The 19,398-nt window shown below is 40.8% G+C and overlaps 1 protein-coding gene across 3 annotated transcripts in view; it reads left to right on the top strand.

The window, feature by feature from the left end:
• The first annotated feature begins 504 nt into the window (after positions 1-504).
• The window catches only part of gpbp1l1 (GC-rich promoter binding protein 1-like 1), a 55,964-nt gene continuing 37,070 nt past the window's right edge, over positions 505-19,398 (top strand). Inside the window, exons 1-3 of one of the 3 annotated variants that reach the window (XM_080195420.1) lie at positions 505-717; positions 11,271-11,372; positions 18,157-18,976. The gene's annotated coding sequence lies outside the window, so the exon portion shown is untranslated. The remainder of the gene's footprint in view (positions 718-11,270; positions 11,373-18,156; positions 18,977-19,398) is intronic. The other 2 variants (XM_080195419.1, XM_080195421.1) reach the window with 2 other exon arrangements.

Here is a 19,398-nt window from a genome sequence, read left to right as displayed (position 1 = left end):
TTCAACTGTGGAAGGAAACTGGAGCACCCGGAGGAAACCCAGACGGACACTGGAAGAAGATGCACAGTGACCCGAAGTGGAAATCGGCCCAGGCTCCCTGGCACACGTGAGGTAGCACTGCTAACCACTGTGCTGCCCCCTAGACTCGAAACGTGGGCTCTATTTTCTGGCCACAGATGCTGGCAGACCTGCTGAGATTTTCCAGCATTTTCTGTTTCTTGTTTAACATTCCAGCATCCGCAGTGTTTGGCCTTTAAAATTTTGCAGCCTCCCCGTGTAACACAGAGTTAAAAGAAGGGAGCTGGCTGGATGGACTTCCCCACTACCATGTGTCTACACTTTCCCAGGCATTGATACATACACACACGCGCGCGCGCGCCAACACAAAGCTGGTTGATTGTGACGTCAGAGGGAAGAAGAACGACACGTGACCCGCCCCGATGGCGCGCGGACGCCGCCTTCCGTGTTTTGGTGGGATCCTTGCGCGCGCGCGTGCGGGAGGAGCGTCGAGTACGAGCAGCCGGAGAGGAGGCGGAGGAGGAAAAAAAACTGCGGAGCAGCAGCATTGGAGAGACTCATTATACACACAGATAAAAAACAGCAATCCATTGGAAATACTTTGGGTTGACGCGCACGGCTCGGAAGAGAGAGAGAGAGCGGAGCTGGAAAGCAGTGCAGGGGAGGTTGAGGCAGTGTGTTATCTTCCCGTCTGTGGAGGTAAGTCGGCAGCCCAATGTTATTGCCCTGCAGCCTGCTTTGTCGCCATTTTGGCCCCAGTGTTTGTTGTTGTTATCATCACCATCGTGGCTCCAGCAGCCGCCTTACGCCCCCTCCTCTTACTATTCACTGTTGCTGGACGTGAGAGCCAAATGTAAAATGTTAGCTGCGATAATATACATCTGTGTTGATTATGTAACCTGTCTCTCATTTGAGAAAGAGTTATGGTTTTTTTTGTGTCATGACATTTGTTTTATGGCCTAAATTTGCATTTCGTTCGTTTGTTGGTCCACTGTTTATTTGTGTGTGTGGTGTGTATGGATTGGTGTTTTTGTTCAAACAAGCCATCAACGTTCAAATCGTTCAGTGTGGTAATCTACTTTCGAGCAATTGTTTTTCCCCCATGAGGCTGTCTCAAACGTGCCCACGACTTGCTTGTTGGGACTTTTATAATTGTGTTGTGGCTGGCAAGGCAACTTCAGAGTCCCCCCTTTTTACTTTCCGTCACCCCCAAACGTGTGAAATAACGCGAACAACACGGTTTGCGACGACGCTGTCCGTTCTTTTCTGTTTGCTTAACTACCCACCCACGGCTACCATTTGTAGTCGTGTGGAATATCATCCCACACCCAAGGATACACTTTCCTCATTTGTGAAGGATCCTAAATCGTGCAAACTGTAATGTTATTAAATGTTTGTGTAGGGTGTCATAATTCACTGGCAACGCAATCATGTTCGTTTATATTTGCTTTGAGTTGCATACAACTTACATTCACAAAGATCTTCACACTTATTAGGTCTTTGCTTTATTTGCTTTATTTTCCATTTCTATTACATCATTACATTTAATTTCAATTGAAACCCAATTGAATTAATTTCAATGTCTGTCTCATTTTTAGCAACAGCGTGAATGTCAAGGACAATTTACTTTTGTGTGTTCTGTTAAAACACAAACCAATTGCATTTCCAGTGATTTTTGAAATATTGGCTCATACTCTGTCTCCAGTGGACAATTTAAAACTTGAGATTCAAATGATGAAGTTTTTTTTCATTCCAGAACCCATATTTTTAATTCAACTACATTTTTATAGGAAAAATTCAAAATAATCTGGATTTACCCATGGGCAACAGAATGTTCCTTCTCAAAACGTACCTTGATTGTCAGTCCTATTTGTGCCCACTGTAATCTGTTCTGCTAGTTTAAAGAGCAGTCAGTCATTTCTAACTCGGTCTTAATCATATTGTCACCACTCACGTTTTACAAGGGTATTCTTTCCTTTTTAATCCACTCATCAAAACATGAAGAGATTCTCTTCACATCTAAATACACAGGAACATTCTAATTCATCTTCCACATTAATTTTTAGTTGTCCTACCTGATGTTGTCGTAGTGTAGGAGCAATTATTGCTACGGACACTTCCCACCGTGAAGTACAAAGCATAGTGTGTGAATTGTAACTGGCGTACAGTGAGATCAGAAAACAGAATAGCCCTTCAAAACAGACATCTGGTTAATCTTTGTAGGATGCAAATATGTTTACATGTTACACCTGAATATATCCCTAATGTATAATACACATTTAATATAGGGGAGGAGTAGCAATGCCGAGGATTTGGGACACAGTTCCTGGTTGTAGTGTGATGGAATCCACGATATGCGGGACCAGTGGGTGGCATGTGCAAGTTGTCTGAATAGATAAGATGTCTTGTTGAATGTTCTGTTGGATGCGCTGACTGTGGTTTAAAAGCTTGTATTTCTAGTGTCAGACCCAAATGGAAAGGGAAACTGAAATTTTGGGTTTCTGGAAAAACTGATAGAATTTGAAACTAGATAAAAGACAGAGCCATCCAAGCTTGGGTCACCAAGCAATGCAGGCTGATGAAAATAAAGGTGAGATCCAGGAGCTGGCAGTAGGCAGATGCGAGATTGTTGCAGCTGCTTCTGTCACTTAATTAATTGACTCACCAGACCTGGTCATACAGTGCACAAGGTTATCACGAGGGTTTGAATAAAGATAATACTCGTGGATCCAAGCCATCAAGACCATTGTGAGTGGAGCTGAGGTGGTTCTGGACAAGTGCACCATTTTGTTGTATCTGTGAAACTTGGATTGATTAGGAGCTGCTGTCAGATAAGCGTTGGTTGCTAAATATTTAAAGGAAAGGGTTGGAATTCTACCTGACAAAATTCAAAGCTTTGAAGGACTTTGTGGCTGAAATTGGTGGCATCTATCCTGTGTGAACTGCCAAGTTCATCTGTCTTTATGTCTGATATTTAATAATTTCTGGTATATATAAACTGTGATTTGTCAATTAATTCATGTTCAGCTTGTGTTGATTTTGGTTTGCTGAAGTAAAAATTATAAAAAGTGAAATTTTGTTAATTTCTTTTGTTGGAGTTCAACTGGTAAATTTGGTTCTTTCACTTTGTTGGACTCCTTAGGATCATAACAGTCTTGTCCAGATTTTGCCAACAAAATTTTACATCAATGTTAGAGTAGAGGAAGATAAATATAAAAAAGACTAGTAAGAGTAAAAGATTCATATAATCCAGGAAGTGCTTCCAGAAATACTGTGGGACAGGAGAAATTTTTTTAAAAAAAGAAATAGCTTTTTGATTTGGAGGACTAGGAGCCTGAGAGAATTGTCAGGATAATACTGGTAGTTTTTTTAGAATTTCATGAGGGTACAATCATGGTAGTACTGTTTTGGATAAACTGGAGCTTGTGTATACCAGAGGTTGTTTGTTTCTTTACAAGTTGAAAATGCGTTTAAGCAATAGTGGTAGGTGGTGTGGAAAAGACTTAAGTGGAAATATGATAATAATGGGTATCTGTGTATTTAATAAAAAACTTGGCATATCAGTATACTGACAGTACATAGATCAGTATGCTGTTGGGTTATCTTGTCTGAGTAGTAAGGAGTGTGCGGAGTTCTTTGTGGAAGTTGATCAGCATGGTCTTGATGTTGCTGAAGTTGTTTGAAGATCTGGTTTCTCATCCACAGTTTTGGCATCTGTTAATCAGTCAGACAGCACTGAGTGGTAGAATTGAGGGCAGAGATTTATAATTAGGGATAGAAACCAAAAATACAGGCAACATGCATTAAGAGGGAAACATTTTACCCTTCTTCAGTTCTGATCTGAAAATTTAAAAAAATTAATTCACAGCATGTGGGAATAGCTGGCTGGGTCCTAACTGCTCTTCATTTCAGAGGGCATTTAAGAGCCAACCGGTCATATATAGGCTAAACCAGGTAAGGATGACATATTTCCAAAGATGTGTAGGTTAGGTTGATAGGCCATACTACATTAACCCAAGCGTTAGGGGAATTCGGAGGGTAAATATGAGAGGCTTTGGGAATAGGGCCTTGTTGGGATTGTGGTCAGTGTGGGCCAAATGACCGCCTCCTGCACTGTAGGGATTCTGTGATTTCCTTCACTGTTCTTTTGGGAATCAAATGGATTTTTACAACAATTGACAATGATTTCATGGTTATCATTAGATTTTAAATTCCAGATTTTTATTGATTTTTAAATGTCACCATCTGCCCTGGAGGAATTCAAACCCAGATCCCCAGAACATTACCCTGGGTCTCAGGATTATAGTCTAGTGACCATCCCCACCAAGTAACTCGCTGTAGATTGAAGCGTTTACTGGAATTGAGACTGATGCAAGTACCTCTACACTCTACAAATATCAGAAATGTGTATGGAATACAACCAATGGGAAAAGCAGAGGATGGTCCAGAAACTCCCAAGGCCTTCACTTAAATTATTGATATCATGTGAAAAACAGAGAAGTCAGTACAAATACTAGAGAAATATCGTTGGCCATGTTCTGCCAATCAAAGAATCATCCTTCTAGCCCCGAACTGATTACCAACCAATTTTCAGTTGGTTAGCTTATGCACTCGAATGTTTAATAATCTATTGTGTTGGAAGCTTACCAAATTCATTGTAGAAGTCATGTGGTCAGTATCATTGACATGCATTTATCCACCATGCCATTGATCGCCTTTAAAATCAGCTGGTTTGGTTGGACAGAACCTACCTACCCTTCGCCTTTTTTCTGCTCCTGAGATCCTCAACATTACTGATGCCAGTCTTCAGTCAATTCAGTTCATTCCATGTAATATCAAGAAACTGAAGCATTGGAATCAAAGGCTACAGACCCTAACTATATCATGGCTGTCGTGCTGAAGATCTGTGCTCCAGAATTAGCTATGCCCATATCTAAGTTGTTCCATACAGTACAATATTGGCATCAACCCGATATTGTGAAAAATGGCCATGAATGTCCCAATATTGTGGAAACTGCCCAGGTCCATCCTGTCCACAAAAAGCAAGACAAATCCAATACAGCTAAATACTGCCCCGTAATTCTATTTTTGATCCTCAACAAAGTGATGAAAGATGTTATTGACATTGCTGTGTACGTACCACTTCACAGCATTAACCTGCTCGCCAATGTTCAGTTTGTGTTCTGCTTGAAGCACTCCACTTCTGACCTCATTACAGTGTGGCACAGTGACTAGCACTGCAGCCTCACAGCACCAGGGACCTGGGTTCAATTCCGGCCTTGGGTGACTGTTTGTGTGGAGTTTGCACATTCTCCCTGTTTCTGCGTGGGTTTCCTCCCACACTCCAAAGATGTGCAGATTAGGTTGATTGGCCATACTAAATTGCCCTTAGTGTCAGGGGGATTTGTAGGATTGATAAGTGGGGTTACAGGAATAGGCCTGGGTGAGATTGTGGTCGATGTAGACTCGATAGGCCGAGTGGCCTCCTTCTGCACTGTAGGATTCTATGATTCCACCTTGGCCCAAATGTGGACTTAATGCGAGATGATTGTGACTACCTTTGACATCAAGGCAGCTTTTGTGTATTGCATCAATGAGCCTTGCAAAATTTAGTGGGAATACTTTCCTTTGGTTGGAGTCAGACCTAGCACAAAAGAAGATGGTTTCCAACGACCACAACATTACAGCAGGAATTCCTCAGGGAAGTCTCTGAGACATAACAATACCCTTCTATCAAGGTTAACAGTGATGAATTTCACTAATGATTGCAGTGTTCATACCATTCATGACTCTTAAGATACTGAAGCAATCCATGTCCATATCCAGCAAGATCCAGACCACATTCAGGTTTGGGCTGACAAGTGGCAAGTAACATTTGCACCACAGAAATGCTAGGCGATGATCCTCTCCCACAAGAGACAATCCTATCATCTCCCCATGATATTCAATGGTATTACTATCACTAAATCAAAAATCAGCATTCTTGGGGATACCATTTGACCTGAAACAGAACCGGCTATACAAATACTGTGGCTACAAGAGACTGCCAGAGAGCAATGTAAATAGCTGTGTTTATGACAGGAACATAAGTAAGAATGAAGTCAACTAAGGCACTTCCTTGAGTTGATTTTCCCACTATCTTAGGATACTTTGAGTCTGGTAGATGTAGCCCTCAAGACTAAGCATACTGTTATTCATGGCACTAATGAGTCAAAATCTTGATGGCTTGTAGATGTACTTAAGAGCCATCCATGTTTTCTGGGGCTGAAATGATGTATTGGCCTAAAGATGAATTACTTTCTTTCTCTTTTCCATTCCTCCTATAAGAGTACTCAAATTACCTGTTACATTTGCCTGCAAAAAGCACGTTGTGAAGTACTTTGTGATGAATTCAGGACATGAAAGCAACTTGCATTCATATGGCTTAGTTCCTTCTTTCACATTATAGTGTGATTTGGGCTATACACTATGATGCAAGTTTATAAGTGACAGATATTTTTAACCTGTGTTTGCTCCTCAGTGGTGAAATTAAAATCATTTAAACACTTGACTGACTCAGCTGACAAACACAGATTTGTACCTGCATTATATGTGGGGTTTGACCAGGCCCATGAATCTCCAGCCACTGTTGAGGAACTGCATAGCTAATAGCACTGTTCCTGGGATATAATAATGAGGAACAAAGGAAATCAAAATGCATATCTTGTAATTTGAAGCTGTCAACATGATCAAAAAAACACAGGAAGTTTGGCGGCCAAAACCTATATTTCTTGGTGCGGTCAGCAGATTCAGACTGGGGGAAAGAAATGACACCTTCCTGGGATGGCACTGAACTGTTTCTAACACTTGGGATGCATTATAAGACTTTCCTTCATCTCTCAATGCCAGCAGCAGTAGGGTCATATCCACTCAAATGGGTTGACTGTTAAAATTGTCTCATGCATTCCCCTTGCTTCATTGCGACAACTGTAAATGTGATATCTGTAATAATCAATTTCTAATCACACCTTCAGGAAGTGGGGTTAATTCCCCAATGCTTTGATCATACAGTGGTCAACTACTACTTAAATTAAGTGTTTGTTATATTTCACTGTCTTCCTTTGTGTTACAAGGCTGGGGACAAAAGGAATTTTCCTACTTGGTTCTGCAAAAGTCTTCAAAACAAAATACTCTCCAGTTAAATTCAAATTTCCTATTTACAGCAGTAACGTCTTTGACCAAGTTGTATCCAAATTCTTCTGTTGCCTTGTATGTAATAAGGCACGATATTCCTGTTCTTAAGCATTGTATCGATCAATGTACTATGAGCATCACCATCAAACGTGTAAGGTACATGTGTTATATTAGCTTTTATAGAACTATGTGCTTTAGTGAACTATTGCATTGAATTTCATGGTCTCTTTGCTTAATCTTTAAGAGCATTAATTTCACTGTGTTATTTTCTGACTGCTGAATTTCTTTGATAAGTTGTAGAGTTGTGTCTTTTGTATCTAATTGGAAAGTGACACTGCTTTTCAAAGCTGAAACAAGGGTGACAAAATTCAGTTTGCCAACTTACTATGGATGAGTTATGACACTCTCCAACTTAAACTGAGTCTGAAAACAGATTTTCCAGCTTTCTAATTATAGGTTGTCTTTTGTGTTACTTTTGAAATTTTTGTGGCTAATTGTAGCTCCTAACACAGCTGATAATTTGAATGTTTATTATGATGAAGGTTGACTTTTCAGTATTAGCTTTCTTGGAGAACTGGCACCGACATGATGGGCCATTCAGAGGTGTAACCATTCCTTGATCTCAGTTGAAGTTAAAACTAGGCGACGGTGCAGAGGGACCTCGGGGTCCTTGTGCATGAGTCGCAAAAATCCAGCTTGCAGGTGCAGCAGGTAGTCAGGAAGGTGAATGGGATGCTGGCCTTCATTGCGAGGGGGATTGAATATAAAAGTAGGGCGGACTTGCTGCGGCTGTATAGGGCATCGGTGAGGCCGCAGCTGGAGTACTGTGTGCAGTTTTGGGCGCCGTACTTATGCAAGGATATTTTGGCCTTGGAGGGAGTGCAGAGGAGGTTTACTAGGATGATACCGGAGTTGAGGGGGTTGAGCTATGAGGAGAGGCTGAATAAATTAGGCTTGTACTCGTTAGAGTTTAGAAGAATGAGGGGAGATCTCATTGAGACGTATAAGAAGATGAATGGGATGGATAGGATAGAGGTGGAGAGACTCTTCCCGCTCAGAAAGGATAGTAGGACTAGGGGGCACAGCCTCAAGATAAAGGGGGGGCGGTTTAGAATGGAGTTGAGGAGGAACTTCTTCACTCAAAGGGTGGTGAATCTCTGGAATTCTCTGCCCGTTGAGGTGGTGGAGGCTACCTCGCTAAATATTTTTAAGACGCGGGTTGATGGGTTTTTGATAAGAGAGGGGATTAAGGGTTATGGGGAGAGGGCGGGAATGTGGAACTGAGTCACGACAGATCAGCCATGATCTTATTGAATGGCGGGGCAGGCTCGAAGGGCTAGTTGGCCTATTCCTGCTCCTATTTCTTATGTTCTTATTATTTCTGGTAGATTTCTTTAAAAAAGTTTTCTCCAAGACTAGTATTCCTCAATCACTCAAAGATTTAATTATTGTATAATTTCCTTATTTTAGTTAATGATTGTGGATCAGCCCAGAGGCAAGTTTGCCAGTGGTGTCATCCAGGATTTGGTGGTAGGCCCACAGCTGTTCACGATTTCTTTAATGACCTGGGCAGCAGTGTTGAGTATGTGGTCAGCAAGTTTGATGACATGAAAATTTCTGCAATAGTTAGGACTTCGGAGGAATGTGGTGTACTGCAACAGAAATAGATGTACTAGGACAGTGGGTCAAATAATGTTAAATAGCATTTAACCTAGATAAATGCTGTGTAATTCATGTGGGTAGGACCTACACAGAATATTCCTCACATTTACCAGGAATCACATCGAATGTGATTGAAGGAGAAAAGGATTTTGGATTATTATGCATATCATATTTGAAGTTCACAACCAATGCAGAGAAGTCACAGCCAAAGTAAGCAGGGTATTGGGTTGTATTAACAAGAACCATTCAGTAAAGTGCTGGGAATACTCAGCAGATCAGGCAACGTCCATGGGAAGAGAAAAAACAGTTTAATGCTTTAGATTTGACCTTCTGTCAGAACAAATTTCATTAGACAAGTTTGTCATACGTCTCTTTTTTTAAGAAATTCATATTGGCTGTCACTTGTTCTTCCAAGTGAGAGTTAATTTTCTCCTGATCCCTGGACTGATTTTGACTAGGAGAAAAAATTTTCAAATGTTAAAATCGTCGTGGAGACTGATGACGTTTGAGAGGTTCAAACCTCCAGATACCAGCTGAAAGAATGACTTGTCGAGATGTTAGTTTTTAAATCACTTTTCAGCAACAAATGACTAAACTTAGCTGTTTTCTTTTTGTAGGAAACTTGTACTTAAACTACAGAAAGGAACATTCCTGTTTTATACTTAGCACGCATTTCAATCTCCACGGAATTACATCACACCCTCTATGGAATTACAGATCTTTTGGCAAACAGCCCATAGTTGCTCTCAGGGATGCGGATGTCCCTGGCAAGTCGAGCATTTATTGTCCATCCCCCATTGCCTTTGAGAAGGTGTTAGTAGAGCTGTTGTCTTGAACAGCTGCATTTCACAGAGGAAGCTCTAGCATTTTGACCCAGCAGTGAAAGAAGAATGGCAGTATCATTTCAAGTCAGGATGGTGAAGGACTTTGAGAAGCTTTCAGATTGTGGTGTTCTATACACCTGCTGTCCTTGTTCTTCTAGGTGGTAGAGTCATAGAGGTATACAGCACAGAAACTGGCCCTCCAGCCCAACTCAAGCATGCCCTCCAGGTTTCCTAAACGAGTACTAGTCCCATTTGCCTGCGTTTGACCCATAGTCTCTCTAAACATTTCCCATCCATATGTCTGTCCAAATATATTTTAAATGTTGTAATTGTATCTGCCTCAACCACCTCATCTGGTAAGAGTCAAGGGTTTGGATGATATTGAAGGAGCTTTGACAGGTTGCTGTACTGCATCTTGTATGTAGATCGTACGCTCTGCTGGATGGCATTGTTGAAGGGAGTGGTTGTTAAAGATAGTGAACATGTAGCCAATGAAGTGGGATGCTTTCCCTGCATGGTGTCAAGCTTCTTTAGTATGGTTGATATTGCACTTATCCAGGCAAGAGGGGAATATTCCACCACACCCCTGATTTGTGTGTTGTAGATGGTGGAAAAGCTTTAGGGAGTAAGCATGTGAATTCCTTAAATTCTAATTCCCAACACAGTTTTTATATGATCTTCAAGTTAAGTTTCTGATCTTTGGTAGATATTGATGGTGGTATTAATGTAGTTAAATGTCAAGGGACATTGTGTGGTGCAAATGTTGCTGCTCACCCAAAGCTCAAATGGTGTCCAGATCTTGCTGCTTACAGCCCTGACTGTTCCTTATTTGAGGCATTGCAAATGGAACTGAACACTGCATACTGGTGATGCTGCAACAGTGATGGAAAACACTGATGAAGTTGGTCTGTATGAATATGCCTTTATGATATCTTTTTGATTTTTATAAATTGGGACTGAGTACCTACACAGGAGGTCCGAGACATGTCAGTTTAGTTTTGGCTTAACTATATTGTATGTGCCAGAGATGGTGTTTTTGATGTGTTCACAATGATGCAGGAAAATCTGAGGGCTTTTAATGCATCCTTTTATGCATGAACTGTTCAGCCTTGCACTGAAGTAATACTGATGGGGATTAAATTTTGCTTGCTGAATTCTCAGTTGTTAGTAATGAGTGTTCCAGATGTTTTCTCTGTACATTTTTAAAGTGTTTTTATTGTTTTTCTTCCACGCTTTTCCATGTACTTTAAGTTCTTGCACATTCATTAAATTTATGAATGCTTTTCATTTTCTCTCAGGCTCCTGTTGTGTTTTTGCTTCAGGTACAAGTGCACACAGTAATGGTAAAAATGGTTAATTGTTTGTCTTGTAATCTGCAGTCCCAGAATATTTTGTATACAAGATCATATTTGGACTCAGAACATTTTAAAATAAATATTTGCACTGGATATGTGAAGAAATGTAATTGGAGTAAGCTTGAAATATGAATTGCTTCATACTATTTTAATATGTTGGCCCATTCTTTTGACACTCACCAGACGAAAAAATTACCCATTTACATTCCTCTGTTTTTTTTGGCGAATCTTCCGATAGAGGATTCTGCAGAAGTGACTCAGCACTGGAAACCTTGGAGACATCAGCAAAGGGAATCGTGCAGAAGCCAAGGCCCCTTTTATGGCACTAGCTGCCATATTAGTAAGTAAAATTTAAATGTACCAGTACATCAGGAGGGAGGAAGACTCCCAAATACGTACAATTCAAAAATGTGAAAAGCATGCGAAATGACAAATTTGTTACATGAGACTTGCAGTAATAGAAAAATGGGCTAACATGAATTGAATTTCTGCTGTATGAAATAAACAACTAAAATGTTCCAGCATCGGGTCTTGTAAAATTGTGAGCCAGCGCATGGATTGAGAGAGGATGTATGGGTTAAACGAAGAGCCATTGGAGGAAATTGCTGTCATAACAGATTTTAGATTTCTACTTGGGCTGTCCATCCACAGTAAATATGCCAAAAAAGAAAATGCTGGAAAATCTCAGCAGGTCTGGCAACACCTGTAAGGAGAGAAAAGAGCTGACATTTCGAGTCCAGATGACCCCTTTGTCAAAGCTTTGACAAAGGGGTCATCTGGACTTGAAATATCAGCTCTTTTCTCCCCTTAATGATGCTACCAGACTTGCTGAGATTTTCCAGCATTTTCTCTTTTGGTTTCAGATTCCAGTATCCACAGTCATTTGCTTTTTTACATAGTAAATATTTACAAAGCTTTGGAATTGACTTTTAACTGGAGATTTAAAAGGAAATACCTTTACTGTGAGAATCCCTATTCTGGTTGTCTTCCTTTAAAGTCAGTTACATATTTGTTCCATCACATCCACTTTGTCCTTGGATTAAGTTTTTCCTTTCTCATTGCCAATGTCAATCGATCCTTCAGATTTCGTTCTATCTCCAGATGTTATCTGACCCATGTAATTCATTTAGCCTAAAATATTATAGATAATTAAAAGTATCATACTAATTATGTAATATCTCGAGCAGTCGAATTGTCTTGTCTGGTCTTATCATGCTTGGGCACATGGTGAGAATATTTAACCATCGCCTCCTACCGTGATAAGTACATGTCAGATTTTAGCAGCATCAGAGCATATTTAAAATTGTCACTGCTTATTCGCCAGTCTTGATATTTCCCCTTGAACAACTTTAAACCATGCTGCTGTCATGTGTGTGAATCATGGAAGGGAAAGAAATAAGCAGATTGGGAGAAGAGACAATTTCCAGAGCACTAACTCTTATTTTACTCCCCCGTCCCCCTCCACCAACCTTCCAATAACCATCACTAGTTGGAATAGATCTTCAGAGACTCCCCAAAAGGTAAGTGGATAATGGGTTAATGGTAGGTTGCAAATATGGTGAGGTTGGGTTGGGGGGGATCAAGGTGGTGGGGTCTAGTCAGATCAGGGTTGAGCATGGGCAAATGGGTGGTGAGATCTAGTTGGCCAGGGGGTAGTTGGGTGATGGAGGTTGGGAATCAGGTCTGGGGAGTTGAGGGGAGGTGTGAGTGTGGCGCTAGTCAGGTTGGGTCAGTGGGACATTGGAAGGATTAATGGGGTGGTGTAGGGGAAGTATTGTTGTTGTGTGTTTGAAGGGGAAGCTGGTGGATGAGGTGAGTTGGCCAGTTACCCAGGAATTGGACTAGGAATTTTCTAACGTTGCTTGGGCAATTACCAGGTAAGTCAGAACTATCTGATGTCTCTAACTCGGAGCTGAAGAGTATTTTTGGAGGGCCTAGGCGTGCTGGGAAATTGTCCATTAAACATTCAAATTTCCTGGGGAATTCTTTTGGAGTTATTGCATTGGGATTTCCGAAAGAACCTGAAATACACCTTGGTGGGGTGGCAGGGGTGGTACATGCAGTCTCGGACTATCTGGAGACCAGAAATTCAGGTTTGTTACTAAAGTTAACAGATAACTGTTGGCTCACCATTCATTGTTTGCTGTAGATCAAACCCATAATATTTTGAGGATGGAATGTGCAGTATATAATCCTGTGTACATTATTCCATATAAAACAATTTGTGCAATTGAACGTTACAAGGCGAGGGCAGGTTCATGAAATTAAGTTTCATTTTGTTGGAGAGCGGAATTTGAGGTATGGAATGTACACGGTAGCTTTGGGTTGCGATTCAGAAGTACTTGAATATTTTGGTTGTTCCAAATAATAAGCAAAGTGTGACATCTGGGAACAGTTAATATACTCTACAGCATTAATGATGTGGAGATACTGGCGTTGGACTGGGGTAAACACAGTAAGAAGTCTCACAATGCCAGGTCAAAGTCCAACAGGTTTATTTGGTGGCAAAAGCCACTAGCTTTTGGGCCTCTGAAGGGTCACAGGCCCGAAAGTTAGTGGCTTTTGCAACCAAATAAACCTGTTGGACTTTAACCTGGTGTTGTGAAACTTCTTACTCTGTACAGCATTAATAACAGTTGTCTGCTTGGTATCTGGAATGAGATTGAAATGAACTGTGTGTCCAACAGGTTGATTGTAATAATGCATCTAGTGTGTGGAGGAAGAGAGTTAGCATGTTTTCCACTTTTGTCTGTTGGTTTGCTTCTCTTTCCTTTCAGGCTGGACTGACTATCAATAATGAGAAAAAGAGAGCCAAGTGTGTAAGCCTTTCACTGACAGTGGTACACAGCCATTCAAAAGTCACTAGCTATGGCTCTGTGTGGCAACGCACCTAGTTTGGGAGTGATCTCTCACGGTCTCAGGTTAAAACCTTCAGGGACGCATTGAGGAAACGTGCACTGTACTGGCCCACGGGTGTGTGGACATATTGTGGCACTCATGAACCATACTCCCATTTTGGAAAATAGGTCTATAACCTTTTGGATATTTTGGGGAGTATTGAAAGTTAAAGGAGTAAAGCCTGATCAAAAATGTGGAATGGAGCCCAAAGATGGACTAATGTCTAAATAAATGTCATCTTTCCAACAGCTCCTGCAATTAAGTCAGTGTTAAATGTAGTCTCTGTATTCCTTTGAATTAAACCAAAGAGATTGCAAGGTGGACTCTGTTATTTGACACTTCAGGGTATCCATACATTTTGCTGTGGCTTGTGCCCTGAAGAGATCATTGCTATTTTGCTGCAGGGCATTAATACAACATGGGTGACAGCAGTTATGAGTAATGAATTCAGCTTGCTTGGAATAGAGAATGGGTACAATGGTCTGTTTCTGATGGTGGGAAGGGTTGTCGTGTCCTACTGATCACTGCCTACCACAAGTCATGATGTGGGAATGCCGGCGTTGGACTGGCGTAAACACAGTAAAAAGTCTGACAACACCAGGTTTTAGTCCAACCGATTTATTTGCTAATACTCACAAGCTTTCGAGGGGACTGCCTCTTCGTCAGGTGAATGGAGAGTTCTGGCCTCAGACAGAGCATATAAAGCACAGACAGTTTAGAGATTACTGATTAAAATGCGAATCGGATTCAGAAAGCTTGTGAGTATTATCAAATAAATCGGTTGGACTAAAACCTGGTGTTGTCAGACTTTTTACCACAAGTCAGGCAGCCCCTGCCAAGTGAAGTGCTGATCCACCATGGCCCATCTGTTTCATTGGGGGCTTGGAGCTTAGACGTCCATTGCAGCAGGCAAACAAACAAATGGAAAAATGGCGTTGCCTTTTGGTTTGGCAGGCTGGAACACCCGAACCATTTGCATGGGATTGATGATAACTTGCAGCTGGTTGATGAAGCATGAAAACAGTTGTAATTGGCATAGAACTTGATTGGCTGAGCATTGATATCGTATCTGTACGAGTGCCAAACTTGCCAAGAATCTGGCACATAGAGATTGAAAGAAAATGATGTGGGAAGAGTTCAGAGGAAATTCATGAGCAGTGTCAGAACCTTGCTACTCTGGACAGAATCTCTGAAGAAGGCTTAGAATGTGTTCTCTCCATCCACCTCAGCTCCAACAGGGCTAGTTAAGGTCATGTGTATCCTTGCTCCATTACAGAGACAAAGACTGAGTTCTAAGAGGAACATGACAGGATCCAGAAGTCAGAGTATGTTTACTGGAGGATTTCAAGTGGGGTCATGATTTATGAGTTGTAGTCCTCCTGCTTCGGACATACACAGCCTGGGAAAGGTAAATATCAGCGGGCTGAGTCTTTGAGCTTTACTATCACAAGCTTTATGTACTTACATTTTTTCAGAACAAACCATGCCACAAGGTATTCTGCAGACATACAAAATCAGAGTATTGGCACCAACTGGATTTGGTCATCACCAGACATGATTCTCTGACCAGCATTCTCACTACATGCAGTGAACATAGCGTTGAGTGTACAATTAATCACTGCCTGGTGTGCACCAGAGTCAGATTGCAACCATCTTGAATCTACCCAACAGACAGCTGAGCAAGTTCGTTCTGGCATTCCCACACAATTTAGAAATGCAGTGGAACATGGCTTGAGACACCATGTACAGTATCACATTATCAACATGTGCAGAGCAAGAATGCAAAAATCTTCATTGATTTGGAGCTAACATTATTATGCTGGAACCTGTCATTATGAGAGCAGACTGCTTCGCTTCAATTACAAGAGAAATCTGAGCAAGAAGATCCTGAATGTACAAGAGCATTTAGTACATAATAATGTCCAACACGCTGATGTGCCAGTGACGACTGGTCCCAACTTTGCCAGAATGTCCAGATGTTATTCTACGAAGGGATCAAAAAGGCAACAGATCCATCAGCAAAGAAAACAGCTCAACTGAAACCAAAGACCTTAGAGGTGGTCATCAACTGCAATAAACTGTTGGAGAGTTGAAAGGAACTTTTTTTTTGAATTACATTCTAGGAAGAAGACTATCGCTCAGGAAGTTCAAGATATCATAGAACGCCTGCCTGTCATTGCATTGCAGGATATTGCACCCAAAGTGGAGGAGTTTAGCAAAGCTATTGATTCACTTGACATGGGCAAAGTTCTAGGGGCTGATGTTATATCACCTGAACTCATCAAGCATTGGAAACCAACGCCCTTGTAGCATCTGCATAAATTTAATTGTCAGTGCAGGAGCGAGAGATAGCGAGCCCCAAGGTATGCGTGATCTAAAGATTGTGACCCTCCAGAACCACAAAGATGACTCAGTGATTGAACAACTGTCAAAGCACCTCCTCCCTGCTGACGATTATGGGAAAAGCCCTGTCAGGCTGCAGATGAACACATCTACCCCAAATCCCGGTTTAGTTTCACAAATGGAAGATCTACAATTGAATGATTTTCTCAGTCTGGCGGTTGCAGGAGAAATGCCATAAACAAAGGAGATGACTATGTTGCCTTCAACAATCTCACCAAGGCATCCAAACATGGGAACAGAAGCAGTCTCATTGTGCTGGAGAAAATTGACTCTCTGAAGCTTCTCATGTGATCACCTTCTATGACAACATGATGGGTGAGATCAGCTGTGACAAGAAATTGATATCTGTACTGGATGGCAACCATATGCTCAGACGTTCTGTTCTATGGACTGGCCACTGGATCACACCCCCTTGGGCATCTGTACTCTGCTACAAGGACACTTGCAAATTTGATGTGAAGAGCATTGACACTGAAAAATGGGAGACTGTTGCTGAAGGTCCTGAGACCTGAAGACTCACTGGAAGGGCATGGAAGTGGCAGGCAGAAACATAGAGCTTTGCTGGCCAAAAACTGGGCCCAGTGAAAGCAGAGGCGAGCGAATTGTGCCCCTTGGAACACTATTTTCCTCTGCAGAAAAAGTGGCAGACACCAGATGATGCTTAACAGAAGGTCGATCACATTGGTGAAAATGATCATCTTAACACACTTTAATGCAGGGTGCCACTGTGCGCGTTAAAGTCTCCTTTGTATTAGCGTGACAATTTCAATTGGAAATAAAGTCCTTTTTCAGTAAAATAGGACTAAAATTTGTATTGTCTAATCTCTCTCGTATTTGGTGCTTAAAATATTTGCGCATGTGTTTTTTCTTTGGTTGTCTTTGTCAGATATCCTTTTGAAGAATTTTGAAGTTTTGGGTGAATGCAACATAGCTACTGAATCATCGCGTTACTGCTTGATTGAGATTTCCGCTGAACAATTTAAGAGCTTTTTTGAGACTAATTTGATGGGCAAAGGTTTTTGCAGATGTAATAAGCTTGTATCAGGAAACCTGGAATAGTTAGATACATTACCTGACAATGTAGTTTTGCTTAGTTGGTTGCAAACCTAAATATACTAAAAACATAAATAGAATAAATGACCTTTTTCTGGTTATGTTGAATAATGACCAATTTCTAACACAAAATTTATCCGTGTTTGGAAAAATATGCACTTTCCAGTATTAGTAAAGGCAATGGTTGACAGTTCCTCTCTGTGTATTGAAAGCCAACTTCAGCTTTTTGTTAAAAGCAAGACAACTCAGATGTTGAGAATCTGAAATAAAAACAAAGTGCTTGAGAAACTCAAAGGTTCAGGAAGCATCTGTGGAGAGAGAGTTTTATCACATGTTCTGATGAAGGGTTATCTTCTGCTGAAAAGTCAGCTTTTTTCCCCCAACTCTTACCAGTGACACCTGGATTTCATGAAAGAGTAAAGGGAAAAAATATACAAAGTTAAATTTCCAATTATCTTTATGATAAGTAACAGAGCAATGATCTGTTTTGCAATGCCATTGGATTCAAACTCAGCAATAATCCTTCAGTTGAAGGGTTTAACCTCCATTGCAGAATGCTCCTGTTTATTCGAAGTATAAGTGAAATTAATTGTGGGCAGCAGAATCCACGTGCATCTTGGGCTGTGAATTGACTTAGACCCTCCAAATTTGTTGGTGTATTTTTCAGGGTGTGCCATTTCACAGAATTGACAGAAATAAGTTTGTGATTATTACTGTAGTTTCAGAAGAATTTTCCATCTTAATTGTTTCATTGTTTTGCTTTATTACAGGTAATACTGGAAATGAGAGGGTTATACTGAATGTACCAGAAAAAGCATTTTCGTTTTGCAGCAGAGGATGAAAAGAAATAGGACTATTTACTTGTCAATTTTAATATGATCAGCTCTGAAATATAAAAAGCTAATTCAAAAAGTGGGAGAAACATTGACAATTTTTAAAATTCTGGCAAGAAGGCAGAAACATTTTAATTTTTATTGTTTTGGTTGGCTGAATATTTGGAGATGTTAAGGTAGATATTAGATGCACTGTTATGCTGGATGACAACTATTCAGATACCTTTAAAATCACTGCAAAGACTCTCAAAAGTGCACAGTGTACCCTAGAGGCAGCTATAAAAATTATGGATATGGGAAGAAACAAAAGAATGATGAAGCTAAATTTGTAAATGTGAGAATCTGGTAAATTCATTAAATCTGAGTATACCTCTATTTTTGGAAATGTTGTAATCATTGTTGACAAAAGAGCAGCTAATTTGTTATTCCATGTGATGTAATTTTTTTCTTTCCTATCCTGGGTATTTCACTGAGAACATACATGAGGTGAGCGTAGTTCATACTGTTCTCAGTTTTAAAAAAAAATTTCTGACCCAAGTTTTCAGATTATTTTGTTTACTTGGGAAAGGGTGACAATAAAATGAGCAGCTAAGGGGGGGGTGTGAGGTGTAGGCAGGCACGGAGTGCTGCTTCTGGTGCTTCAGTGACCAGATTGCCCTGCAAGCTCTTCCTACAGTTGGCAAACCTGCCTTGGGAGAACAGGAAGCTCCAGTGCTGGAAACATCAAAGCTGAGGGCCCACCGAGCTCTGCTTGAAGGTAAGTTGTTTATTTGTGCTTGTGTTTCTTTATGATTGTGTAGTATTTCAAAGGTTTATATAACTTAAAGTCGTAGAGATTTAGAGCATGGAAACAGGCCCTTCGGCCCAACTTGTCCATACTGCCCGTTTTTTTTAAAACCCCAAAGCTAATCCCAATTGCCCACATTTGGCCCATATCCCTATGCATGTATCCTATCCATGTGACTATCTAAATACATTTTAAAAGACAAAATTGTACCCGCCTCTGCTATTATCTTTGGCAGCTTGTTCGAGACACTCACCACCCTCTGAAAAAATTGCCCCTCTGGACACTTGTATCTCTCCCATCTCACCTTAAACCTTCGCCCTCTAATTTTAGACTCTCCTACCTTTGGGAAAAGGTATTGACTATCTAACTGATCTGTACCCCTCGTTATTCTA

Source organism: Carcharhinus amblyrhynchos, chromosome 9 (genome assembly GCF_965287045.1).
Source record: "Carcharhinus amblyrhynchos chromosome 9, sCarAmb.v2.hapA, whole genome shotgun sequence".
NCBI classification, from domain to species: domain Eukaryota; kingdom Metazoa; phylum Chordata; class Chondrichthyes; order Carcharhiniformes; family Carcharhinidae; genus Carcharhinus; species Carcharhinus amblyrhynchos.
The sequence above is the reverse complement of the archived record's forward strand: the minus strand, read 5'-3'. Positions and strand labels throughout refer to the sequence as shown.